The sequence below is a fragment of the Neoarius graeffei genome, chromosome 27 (assembly GCF_027579695.1).
Source record: "Neoarius graeffei isolate fNeoGra1 chromosome 27, fNeoGra1.pri, whole genome shotgun sequence".
NCBI classification, from domain to species: Eukaryota; Metazoa; Chordata; class Actinopteri; order Siluriformes; family Ariidae; genus Neoarius; species Neoarius graeffei.
The window spans coordinates 54,557,257-54,569,368 of NC_083595.1; the positions used below are offsets into that span (position 1 = coordinate 54,557,257).

Here is a 12,112-nt window from a genome sequence, read left to right on the forward strand (position 1 = left end):
AGGTGGACCCCTTGGCGCAATGAGTGGACACCTTGGCTTCAGAGTTTGCTGAGATTAAGGCTTTGCTCTATAACCTACAACCGCCTGAGGCACGGCCTGCTGATGCTCTCGCCACTGCTGCTTCATTTACTCCTCCTGAGCCACAGCCTCCGGTGCTGTCCCCGGCTGCGGAGCTTCAAGAGGAGGACGTGCTTTCCACTATGGCATCTGACAGCCTAGATGCGGAAGAATGGGAGGACGAACAGGTAGACAGGTCCCATGGCTCTGGGGGCGACTCCATAGACACTGGCCGCAGTTCACTGAGGGGCTCAGTGGATAGCCGAACATCAGTGGTCAAGCCCGCGGTAAAAATGGCGCTAGCCCACCTGGGGTTGGACATGGCGCCATCTGAAGTATGGATGCAGAGTGCCTTTTTTAGACAGGCCTCCCCTTCTGCTGTTTTCACTATTCCACCTTCAGCCCCCTTTATTGAGGAGCTGCAGAGATGCTGGGCGGACCCCAGGTGTTTCTCCCACCTTCCTAGTGACTGCCGGGCGCTGGCTAGCATGCAGGATGCGTCCAGTCATGGTCTGGTCAGCATGCCAACAATCGAACCGGCCCTTGCTGCCCTGATCCTTTCGCCGGATGAGGCGTTGAGACCCGATGCTCGCTGTCCACGGCCACAGTGTCGTTTGACCGATGACTTCATCGGGAAGAGCTATGACGCTGCAGCACAGGCTGCACACATAGGCAATTCATTATCTCACCTGATCCTGGCCCAGTCTCAGGCCCTTCAGTCTTCTGGAGCAGACCCATCACTGCAAAGCCTAAGTGAGGCCTCACTGAAGGCATTTGCTTTCATGTCCAGGGAGCTGGGCAGACTAATGTCGTCTTTAACCCTCGCCAGGCATCAGGTATGGTTGGCTCAGTCACCACTCTCAGAGCCCTGCAGGAGGGCCCTCCGCACTCTCCCAGTTGTTCCGGGACAGCTCTTTGGTGCCGCTGCACAACAGGCTTTGGAGCGCACCCTTCAGGTGACTCAAGCCAGGCAGCAGTTTGCCAACCTGAGGCGTGTGTCCACGCGGGTGCAAAGACCACCTTCGACGCCTGCCGCTGTTCCACCAATTCCGCGGCACCTTGTACAGACACGGGCACCCTTGCCGTATACATTCCACCAGCCAGCTGCTAACCGCCCCTTTTGCCAGGCACGTCGGGATACAATTCCCAGTCCCCCCCCAGGGGCCATAGGGGGCATGGAGGCAGACGTTGACTACTCCACTCCGGCGGTCGGACACTTCACCAGTCAACAACTCGCCTACTGGGAAGTGGTAACATCGGACCCCTGGGTTGTATCCACCCTCTCTCAGGGTTACAGCATACAATTCAGATGCCGACCGCCGAGATTTCAAGGGGTCAAAATGACCATAGTAAAAGATCAGGCCAAAGCTCTGGCACTATGCCAGGAGGTCTTGGCCCTCCTGGAAAAGGGTGCCATCGAGCCATTAGATCCACCTTCACAAAACAGTGGGTTTTATTCCACCTATTTCATCATCCCAAAAAAATGGGGTGGGCTTCACCCCATACTGGATCTGAGACATTTGAATGACCACCGACTTCAAATTCCATATGCTGCACACATCCGATGTCTTAAACAGCATCAGACAGGATGATTGGTTCACAACCATCGATCTGAAGGATGCATACTTCCACGTTCCCATCGCTCCTCATCACAGGCAGTTCCTCTGCTTCGCCTTCGAAGGGAGGGCTTACCAGTTCCGAGTATTACCGTTCGGAATTTCCCTAGCACCCAGAATCTTTACGAGATTCATCGCGGCAGCAATATCCCTACTTCAGAGAAGGGGAATGAGTATCCTCCCCTACCTGGATGACTGGTTGATTTGTTCTCAGTCGAGGGTAGACGCACTCAGCGACTCAGCCATGCTGGTTTCTCACATCACCAAGCTTGGGCTCAGGGTGAACCACGCCATGAGCTCCCTCACACCCAGCCAGAAGACTGTGTTTCTTCTCCTTCAGCTGGACTCTCAGCTGTTGAGGGCAACCCTGTCTCAGCAACAGGTGAGCGATATTGTCCGACTGTTACACCGCTTCAGGAAGGGACGAACCCTGACCTTCAGGTCTTTCCAGACACTGCTAGGTATGCTCACCGCGGCCTCGTCGGTAGTTCCTTTGGGCATCCTCACACTCAGGCCTCTACAGATCTGGATGAACAGCCTTGGTTTACATCCGCAACATCACAGGCACAGGTCAGTCAGAATCACTGCCAGTTGCTCCTCATGTCTACATCCATGGAGAGAGCGCTCTTTCCTAACACGGGTGGTCCCCATGGGGTCCATACCCTCTCGCAGAGAAGTAGTCGCTACCGATGCATCGCTGATCGGCTGGGGTGCAGTGTGGCAGTGCAGGACTGCCTGGGGCGTATGGGCCCCACAACAGCGGGGACAACACATCAATGTGTTAGAGCTGCAGGCCGTCTTCCTCACCTTGAAACATTTCCTTCCGGTTTTAGCGGGTCGGCATGTCCTTATAAGGACCGACAATACATCTGTGGTCTATCATATAAACCACCAGGGCAGCACCAGGTCACTACCTTCCCTGAAGCTCACTCGGCACCTGCTGACATGGGCTTACCCTCATCTGTTGAGCCTGAGGGCAATGCATTTACCAGGAGTGAGGAACACTGCTGCAGATCTTCTGTCACGACAGAACCCCGACCCGGGGGAGTGGAAGCTGCACCCGGAAGTGGTGCAGAGCATTTGGCTGCGATACGGCAGGGCAGAGGTGGACCTTTTCGCCTCTCAGGCCACGACACAATGTCCCCTGTGGTTTGCACTGAAAGAAACGTCGAGCCCCTTGGTTCAAGACACACTGGCACACGAGTGGCCACAGCAGCTCCTGTATGCTTTCCCACCACTCCCGCTAATTCTGCCCACTCTTGAGAGGATCCTCAAGGAGGGTCACAGGGTGCTGTTGGTAGCCCCCAACTGGCTGGAGAGAGTCTGGTTCCCTACCCTGTGCGGGTTGCTGCACGGGGAGCCTTGGTGTCTCCCTGCACGGATGGACCTCCTCTCACAGATGGGGGGTCAAATTTGGCATCTGAACCCAGCACGGTTGCAGCTGTGGGTGTGGCCTCTGAAGGGCCCAACCCACCTAGCAGAATGTGAGCCGACCATTGTGCAGACCATCCAGTGCTCCCGCGCACCTTCCACCAATGTGCTCTATGCCAATAGGTGGAAGCTCTTTGTGAGTTAGTGCCAAGCACACCATCAGGAACCGACATGTTCCCCGATACCGGTGATTCTCAGCTTTTTACAATCTCGTCTGGACGAGGGCCTTGCACCCTCCACCATCAAGGTGTATGTAGCGGCTGTATCCGCAATGCACAACAGGGTGGACAGGCTGACTGTGGGATCCCACACACTGGTGAGCCGCTTTCTTAAAGGTGCTCAGCGCATGAGACCCCCTCAACGCAGTCCAAGACCAGCTTGGGACTTGCCTCTGGTTTTAAGTGCACTGTGTAAACCTCCATTTGAACCCCTACAGGGGATGGAGCTCAAATGGCTATCTTTAAAGACAGCATTCCTTTTAGCTATGGCATCAGCTAAGAGAGCGGGTGAACTACATGCCCTGTCTATCGGCCGGGAGTGCTTATGATGGAGCCCCGATGGCACGGGTGTACGTAACATTGTGGCCTAATCCTTCGTTTCTGCCCAAGAACTTCTTCTCTTCATACACCAATCAGCCCCTCAGCCTGGAAGCCTTCAGACCACCGCCTGAGGAGAATGAGCAGGGCCAAGGTCACGTCCTTCTTTGCCCAGTTTGAGCACTGAGGGCATACATTGAAGCGACTGCTTCATTTCAACAGTCGGATGCACTGTTTGTGTGTCACACTGGACATAGGCACGGCCACGCATTGTCCAAACAGAGACTGTCGAACTGGATCGTGGAGGCCATTAGCCATGCCTACACTAACAGCAGCCTCCCAGTCCCTCCCCACATCCAAGGCCACTCCACTTGGAGTGTGGCTGCATCATGGGCGGCTCTACATGGAGTTCCACTCTCTGATATCTGTGCTGCTGCCTCATGGGTCTCAACTTGCATGTTTGCAAGGTTTTATAGGGTTAATGTGGCCATGCACAATCCACTGGCCACAGCCACCCTTTTCAGCCGTTCGTAAGGTAAGTAGGTCTTCCTCGTGACCCTGTTGGTATTAGTCATCCAGGTGCTTTAAGCACCACCTCTGGCAGTCAGGAGAAATGAAATAGAATGATGGTTACGTATGTAACCACGGTTCTATGAATTTTGGATGACCGCCAGAGCTTGGCTGTCACTCGGAAGGCTGACGAGAAGACTGCCAAGAGAATGCTTCCGGGGTGAACGTACCTTAAGTACCGGTGCAGTGGCATACGTCACCCCTGTCGCAAGCGACTTTGTTGGTATATACACTCAAACTGCATAAGCATGTGATGAACATTCAGGTGCTTTAAGCACCACCTCTGGCGGTCATCCAAAATTCATAGAACCGCGGTTACATACGTAACCATCGTTTTATTTATCTGGTGTCTCTCATCTGGTTTTCCAGAAACATACAACTGTCTGTCATCAGCATAACAGTGGAAACTGATACCATGCTTATGAATAATATCACCCAGAGGTAACATATATAAAGAAAAAAGCAGTGGGCCTAAGACAGAACCTTGTGGAACACCAAACTTTACCTCAGAATGTCTAGAAAAATCACCATATACATCAACATACTGATAGTGATCAGTTAAATAAGAGCTGAGCCAGGAGAGGGCCGTTCCCTTCACTCCCACAACATTTGCTAGTTTATCCAGGCGAATGGAATGATCAATGGTGTCAAAGGCTGCACTAAGGTTAAGCAACACAAGCAGCGAGACACAGTCCTGATCAGACACCAACAGTAGGTCGTTTACTACTTTAACCAGAGCTGTCTCTGTGCTATGATGAGGTCTAAATCCTGACTGATACATTTCATGGATGTTATTCCTATGTAAATATGAGCATAACTGCTGTGCCACAGCTTTTTCAAGGATCTTGGAGATAAAGGGGAGGTTTGATATTGGCCGATAATTGGACAGCTGACAGGGATCACGGTCAGGTTTTTTAATCAGGGGTTTGATAACTGCTAGTTTAAAGGATTTGGGGACATAGCCGATCCTATGGGAAAAATGTATTATTTTTTAGAAGCAGTTCAATTACTTCAGGTATTATCTGTTTGAATAGACGTGTAGGTAAGGGATCTAGTACACAATTTGAGGATTTTGATGTGGAGATTAATGAAATTAGTTTGATTTTTCTAAGGGGAGTAAAACATTCTAATTGCTGATCTGATACAGTTACATGGTTAACTACAGGGTCACTTACATTGTCTGACCTTAAATCAATAGTTTGAACTTTTTGTCAGATATTTTCAATTTTGTCATTGAAAAAATTCATGAAGTCATTGTTACTGCATACTGCAGGTGTGCATGTGTCTATAGTGGACTTATTCCTGGTTAATTTTGCTACAGTATTAAATAGGAATCTAGGATTATTTTTGTTATCTTCTATTAGGGAGGAGAGATATGTTGATCTCACAGCACTAAGAGCTTTTCTATACTTCAGGAAGCTCTCCTTCCACGCTAATTTGAACACTACCAATTTTGTTTGATGCCATTTATGTTCCAATTTTTGAGTGGTCTGTTTTAATGTGCGAGTGTCATCATTATACCAGGGTGCTAATTTTTCTCTCACTCTCTCTCTAATCATTTTCCTTTTAAGAGGAGCTACATTATCTAAAGTATAGCGGAATGTTGACTCTAAGCATTCAGTTACCTGAACAAGTTCTGCAGGGGCTGACAGTGACCCAATCAAAGTTGATAACTCTGGGAGATCATTTATAAAGCTCTGTGCAGTAGTTGACGTGAATGTACGTTTAATACAGTAGTGTAGTGAGGTGCATATATTATTACTCAGACATAGTTTGAATGAGTCAAGTCAAGTCAACTTTATTGTCAAATATGCTATACATGCTCGACGTACAGCACAGATGAAATTTCAGTCCTCTCTGACCCACGGTGCAAACAGGCAATGCAATAAATAAAAATAGAATAATTAAAAAAAAAAAAAAACAATATAAACACTCTAGATAAGAACTAGACATAGACTAAACACTCAGACAAACAATATAAACAGTATAAATAAACAGTATAAACACTAGATAAGAACTAGACGTAGATTAAACACTCATTTATGTGTGTGTGTATATATATATATATATACACACACATACACACACACGTAAATTGGTGCAAATAAACAAACAGTCAAGGGCACTTGAGGTATAGCAGGTAAACATGAAATAAGCAGTATAAACAAACTAGCAGCTGTTAAGGTGAGGTAGTGCGGAATAGTGCAAATGAGCGAGGTAAAGTGAGATGTGCGGTCCCTGAGTTCAGTGTGTTAATGAACAATGAGATGTGTGTGTGTGTGTGTGTGTGTTGGGGGGGAACTGTGAGGATGCCATGTCAGATGCTGAAGGGGGGGCAGGGGGATGTGCGAGCAGAATCTGTGGCAGGGGGCAGAGGGGGGAGGAGGGGCAGAACAGGGGGGGAGTTGAGCCTCCTGACAGCCTGGTAAAAGAAACTGTTCTTGAGCCTGCTGGTTTTGGCCCGGAGACTCCGCAGTCTCCTCCCCGACGGCCAGTGGCGGAGCTACTGTACAGGGGAGGCTGGGGGGGGTGCCCTGGAATCTGATTGGCTACCCCAGGTGCCCCCCCAGATGATTGACATGTTATGGCACCGCACGAGAAAAGCCAGTTGCATTGAAGTCTGTGACTGCTAGGTTCCTCCTGTACAGTAGATGGCGCAATGCAAGCTACCACAGGGCGTTGCAATCCAATTTACAATAGAAGACATGGGAAAGAAGAAAAAGAAGAAGAAGGAACCAATGAACAGAAAAGGCAGCTGCTCCTCAGCCAGATGGATTTTTTTTTCAAGATATTTTTTGGGCTTTTTTCACCTTTATTGGATAGGACAGTGTAGAGACAGGAAATGAGCAGGAGAGAGAGACGGGGAGGGATCGAGAAATGACCTCGGGTCGGAATCAACCCGGGTTCCCGGATTCATGGTATGGCGCCTTATCCACCTGAGCCACGACATCAAAATGACATCTTCTGTGTGCTTAATACGTAGCTACTTAAACATGACTGTAAATTGAAAGTATTGTTTATAAGTTTATTTATTTAAGAAGGATCAATGTGTATTAAATAACATGTAAATGCACTAGAAATAATCACTGACTAGTTTTCTTTCATCTGTAGTCCCTGGAATTTTAATGTTGAAAGAAAGAAAGGTGTGTATGTATATATAACAAAAAGACAAAAATAATTAGAAGTCATGACATGGCCAAGAACACAAGACAAGAACAGGTGCAACACCATGTAAGAATAAATAATAATAATAACAATAATGCATAATTTAAACACATAAGATAAAAAACAGATATACAGCACACAATCGCTAACATTAATCGTGAGTGCTCGTGCATATTTGTGTATGTAGTAGTAGGAACCATTGACCCCCCTGAAATAGTCCTGGCCACCCCCTTGCCCCCCCAAGGAAAAAAAGTCTAGTTCCGCCACTGCCGACGGCAGCAGACTGAAGAGGCTGTGAGATGGGTGGGTGGGGTCACCTGCAATCCTGATGGCTTTGCGGGTGAGGCAGGAGTTATAAATATCCATTAGAGAAGGAAGAGAGACACCAATGATCCTCTCAGCTGCTCTCACGATGCACTGCAGAGTCTTGCAGCAGGACACGATGCAGGCGGCGTACCACACGGTGATGCAGCTGGTCAGGATGTTCTCGATGGTGCCTCTGAAGAAAGTGTGCATGATGGGGGCCAGGACTCTTGCTCTCCTCAGTCTGCGGAGGAAGTACAGACGCTGTTGGGCTTTTCTGGCCAGTGATGCGGTGTTGTTGCTCCAGGACAGGTCTTCAGAGATGTGCACACACAGAAACTTGGTGCTGCTCACCCTCTCCACTGCAGCACCATCGATAGATAGTGGAGCATGCTGGGTGTGCCCTCTCCTGAAGTCCACAACAATCTCCTTCGTCTTCTCCACGTTCAGATGGAGATTGTTGTCCTTGCACCACATGGCCAAGCGGCTCACCTCACTCCTGTAAATTGTCTCATTGCCATTGCTGATGAGACCCACCACAGTCGTGTCATCCTCAAACTTGATGAAGAGATTTGAGCTGGATGTTGGTGTGCAGTCGTGGGTCAGCAGAGTGAAGAGGAGGGGGCTTAGCACACATCCTTGGGGGGCCCCCGTGTTCAATGTGATGGTGCTGGAGGAGTTGCTGCCAACCTGTACAGTCTGTGGTCTCCCCGTCAGGAAGTCCAGCAGCCAGTTGCACAGGGAGGTGTTGAGTCCCAGCTGGTCCAGTTTATGAATGAGCTGCTGAGGAATGATTGTGTTGAATGCTGAGCTAAAGTCTATGAACAGCATTCTGACATATGAGTCTTTTGTCTCCAGGTGGGTGAGGGCTGAGTGGAGGGCAGTGGTGATGGCATCATCGGTTGGACTGATATGCAAACTGGAAAGGGTCCAGGGTGGGGGGGAGGGCAGACTTGATATGCCGCATGACTAGCCGCTCAAAGCACTTCATGAGGATGGGAGTGAGTGCGACAGGGCGGTAGTCATTGAAGCAGGAGGGAGATGGCTTCTTCGGGACCGGGATGATGGTGGTGGTTTTTAGGCACGTGGGGACAACAGCCTGGCTCAATGAGATGTTGAAGATGTCTGTAAAGACATCTGTGAGCTCCTCAGCACAGTCTCTCAGGACACAACCAGGAATGTTATCAGGACCCGGGGCTTTTCGTGCATTTGTCATCGTGAGAGCTCTCCTCACACTGTCTGGGGACAGCGTCAACACCTGGTCGCCAGGAGGTGGTGGGGTCTTCTGTGCTGTGGTGCTGTCTGCCTCAAAGCAAGCAAAGAAGTCGTTCAACTGATTCAGCAGAGACATGGAGTTGTCACAGGTCTGCAGCGAGGGCTTGTAGTCTGTGATGGTCTGAATCCCCTGCCACAGGTTCCTGGTGTCTCTGCTGTCATTGAAATGGTCAGCAATGTGCCTGGAATACTGTCTCTTGGCCACCCTGATGCCTTGTGACAGATTGGCCCTAGCTGTCCTCAGGCCCACCTTGTCCCCGGCTCTGAAGGCGGCATTCCGAGCCCACAGGAGCCTATGGACTTCCCCTGTCAGCCATGGCTTCTGATTGGCCCGAATGGAGATGGTTCTGGTGACTGTAACGTCATCCATGCACTTCCTCATGTAGGCAGTGATGGTCTCCGTGTACTCCTGGAGATCTGTGATGTTGCTGTACGTGGCCACCTGTCTGAACATGCTCCAGTCAGTGGTGGAAAAACAGTCCTGAAGTGCCTCTGAGGACCCCTCTGGCCACACACGTACCTGCTTTGTAGCTGGTTTGGTGACTTTAACCAGTGGCCTGTATGCTGGCATTAGCATAACAGTGAAGTGATCTGAGGCCCCAAGGTGGGGGAGGGATAGGGCTTTGTAGGCATCTTTATGCATGGCGTAAACATTGTCCAGAGTATTGTTCTCACATGTGGGAAAGTTGATATGTCCATAGAGTTTTGGAAACACGCTTTTGGGGTTTGCATGATTGAAATCCCCAGCCAGGATGAGGAAAGCATCTGGGTGGGCTGTCTGCTTCTCACTGATGTGCTGATAGAGTTCATTCAGTGCTTCACTCCTGTTGTTATTGGAGCCAGGAGGGATGTATAATGCTACCAGCAATATGGCTGTAAATTCCCTCGGCAGGTAGAATGGCCAGCATTTAATAATCATAAACCAGTGGTGAGCAGTGTTTGCAGACCACAACAGCATCACGGCACCAGGCATCACTGATGTAAACACAGAGTCCTCCGCCGTGAGTCTTCCACCCCCTCGACTAGCACTCTGTCTGACCAGTAGCATGTTAGCTGGGCTAGCTGAATGGCACAGTCTGGGACACTGTCGTTAAGCCATGTTTCCACAAACACAAGGACACAGCACTCACTCACAGACTTAAAAGATGAGCGGAGCAGGCGGACATAATCCAGCTTATTGTCCAGCGAGCGTACGTTGGCCAGAGTGATGGTAGGGATAGCCGGCTGGTGAGGGCTAGCCGCTAGCCTAGCTCAGATACCTCCGTGCTTGCCTCTCTTCTGCTTCCGCATGTTCCACCTGTGGCGCTTCCACTGCGGGCTAGATGCAGGAGTGGGGGTCGGTGATTGAGCAGGCCTCCGGAGCAAACCATAGCCGCATAGCACTTCCGCATCCGCTGGATTTATATCCGTGAGTATAGTTCTGCGGATGTCGAGCAGAAATTCACGGGAGTATGTGCGCCTTGAGACTGCTGAACGCAACAAAGACGAACAGATACACACTGTTTTAAAACACAAAAAACACAAAATACATGATATGAGATGAGACAATGATCTGAGATAACTTCAGACTGTGGAAGTGTGACTATATTTTCTATATTTAACCCGAATGTTAGTATTAGATCGAGGGTGTGACCACCATTATGGTCCCATGACACTCTGACTAACCCCTACTGAATCTAAAATGGACACGAACACTGTTTTCAGAGGATCTTCAGGGTTAGCAAAGTGAATATTAAAATTTCCAACAACTAAAGCTTTGTCTAAGGAAATAACCATGTCTGAGATAAAATCCGCAAATTCAGAAAGAAACTCAGACTATGGCCCCAGGGGCCTGTAAATAATAAGTAACAGAATTAACTGGGTAGACTTATTTTTTGAGGTTAAATGCATTATATTAGTATGAATAACTTCAAATGTATTAAATTTATAACCAGGTTTGTGTGTTACACCTAGATAATCATTATAAATAACCACGACGCCTCCTCCTCTGCCAGTGAGACAAAGCTGGTGTATATAACCATATCCTGGGGGGACGAGCCTCATTTAATGCTATATTTTCATTTGGCTTAATCCATGTTTTAGTTAAACAAAGTACATTAAACTCCTGATCAGTAATGAGTTCATTAACCATTAGTGCTTTAGATGCAAGAGATATAATATTTAATAGCCCCACCTTTCGATCAAAGGTGCTGGCAGCAGCTGTACAGTCAGTATGATCCAATTTTAGATTGATTAGGTTACTGGAACAAACTCTCTGAATATTTCTACCTTTTTGTTGAGCTCGGGGAACAGACACAGTCTCGATGTAGTGGACCCTGAGTGACGACTCTGTGCAGCTAGCAGACAGTCGGTTTAGCCTGTTCATCTGCTCCCTGTCCTTGGCTCTGGATTGTCAGAAGTTAAATAGGCCTGTTCTGAGACTATGACCTATGCTGCAAGAAATGAGAGCAGCATTTTCCCTAACAGGCCAGCAGTGCCCTCGAAATTATTCCAATTATCAATAAATTATCAGCATTATCACAAACATTGACACCCCACAGGGATGCATCCTCAGCCCCACCCTCTACACCCTGTTTACCCATGACTGTGTTGCCTCCCACAAGGGCAACATCATCCTGAAGTTCGCGGACAACACCGCAGTGATGGGACGCATCACTGGTGGAGACAAAACGGCCTACAGGCAGGAGATGGCCAGTCTGGTGTTATGGTGTGAGGACAACAACCTCACCCTCAACATGGAAAAGACAAATGAGATGATAGTGGACATGAGGAAGAAGAGGAGACCTCATTGGCCACTGTTCATTCGGGAGCTTGAGGTGGAGAGGGTGAGCAGCTTCAAATACCTGGGTCTTCACATCAGTGAGGACTTCACATGGAGACTTAAAACCACACAGCTGGTTAGGAAGGCTCAATAGTGGCTGTACTTTCTGAGGAGGCTGAGGAAGTTTGGTATGTCGCCCAAGATCCTCAGCAACTTCTACAGCTGCACGATTGAGAGCATCCTGACCAACTGCATCACTGTGTGGTATGGCAGCACTACAGCTATGGACTGCAAATGCCTGCAGAGGGTGGTGAAGACTGCTGAGAGGATCAACCAAGCTCCACTGCCCTCTCTGCAGAGCATCTACAACCGCAGAGTCCACAGGAGAGCTGCCTCCA

The 12,112-nt window shown here is 49.0% G+C and overlaps 1 pseudogene; it reads left to right on the forward strand.

The window, feature by feature from the left end:
- The first annotated feature begins 200 nt into the window (after positions 1-200).
- On the forward strand, positions 201-3,249 carry LOC132875017 (uncharacterized; annotated as a pseudogene).
- Positions 3,250-12,112: the final 8,863 nt, after the last annotated feature.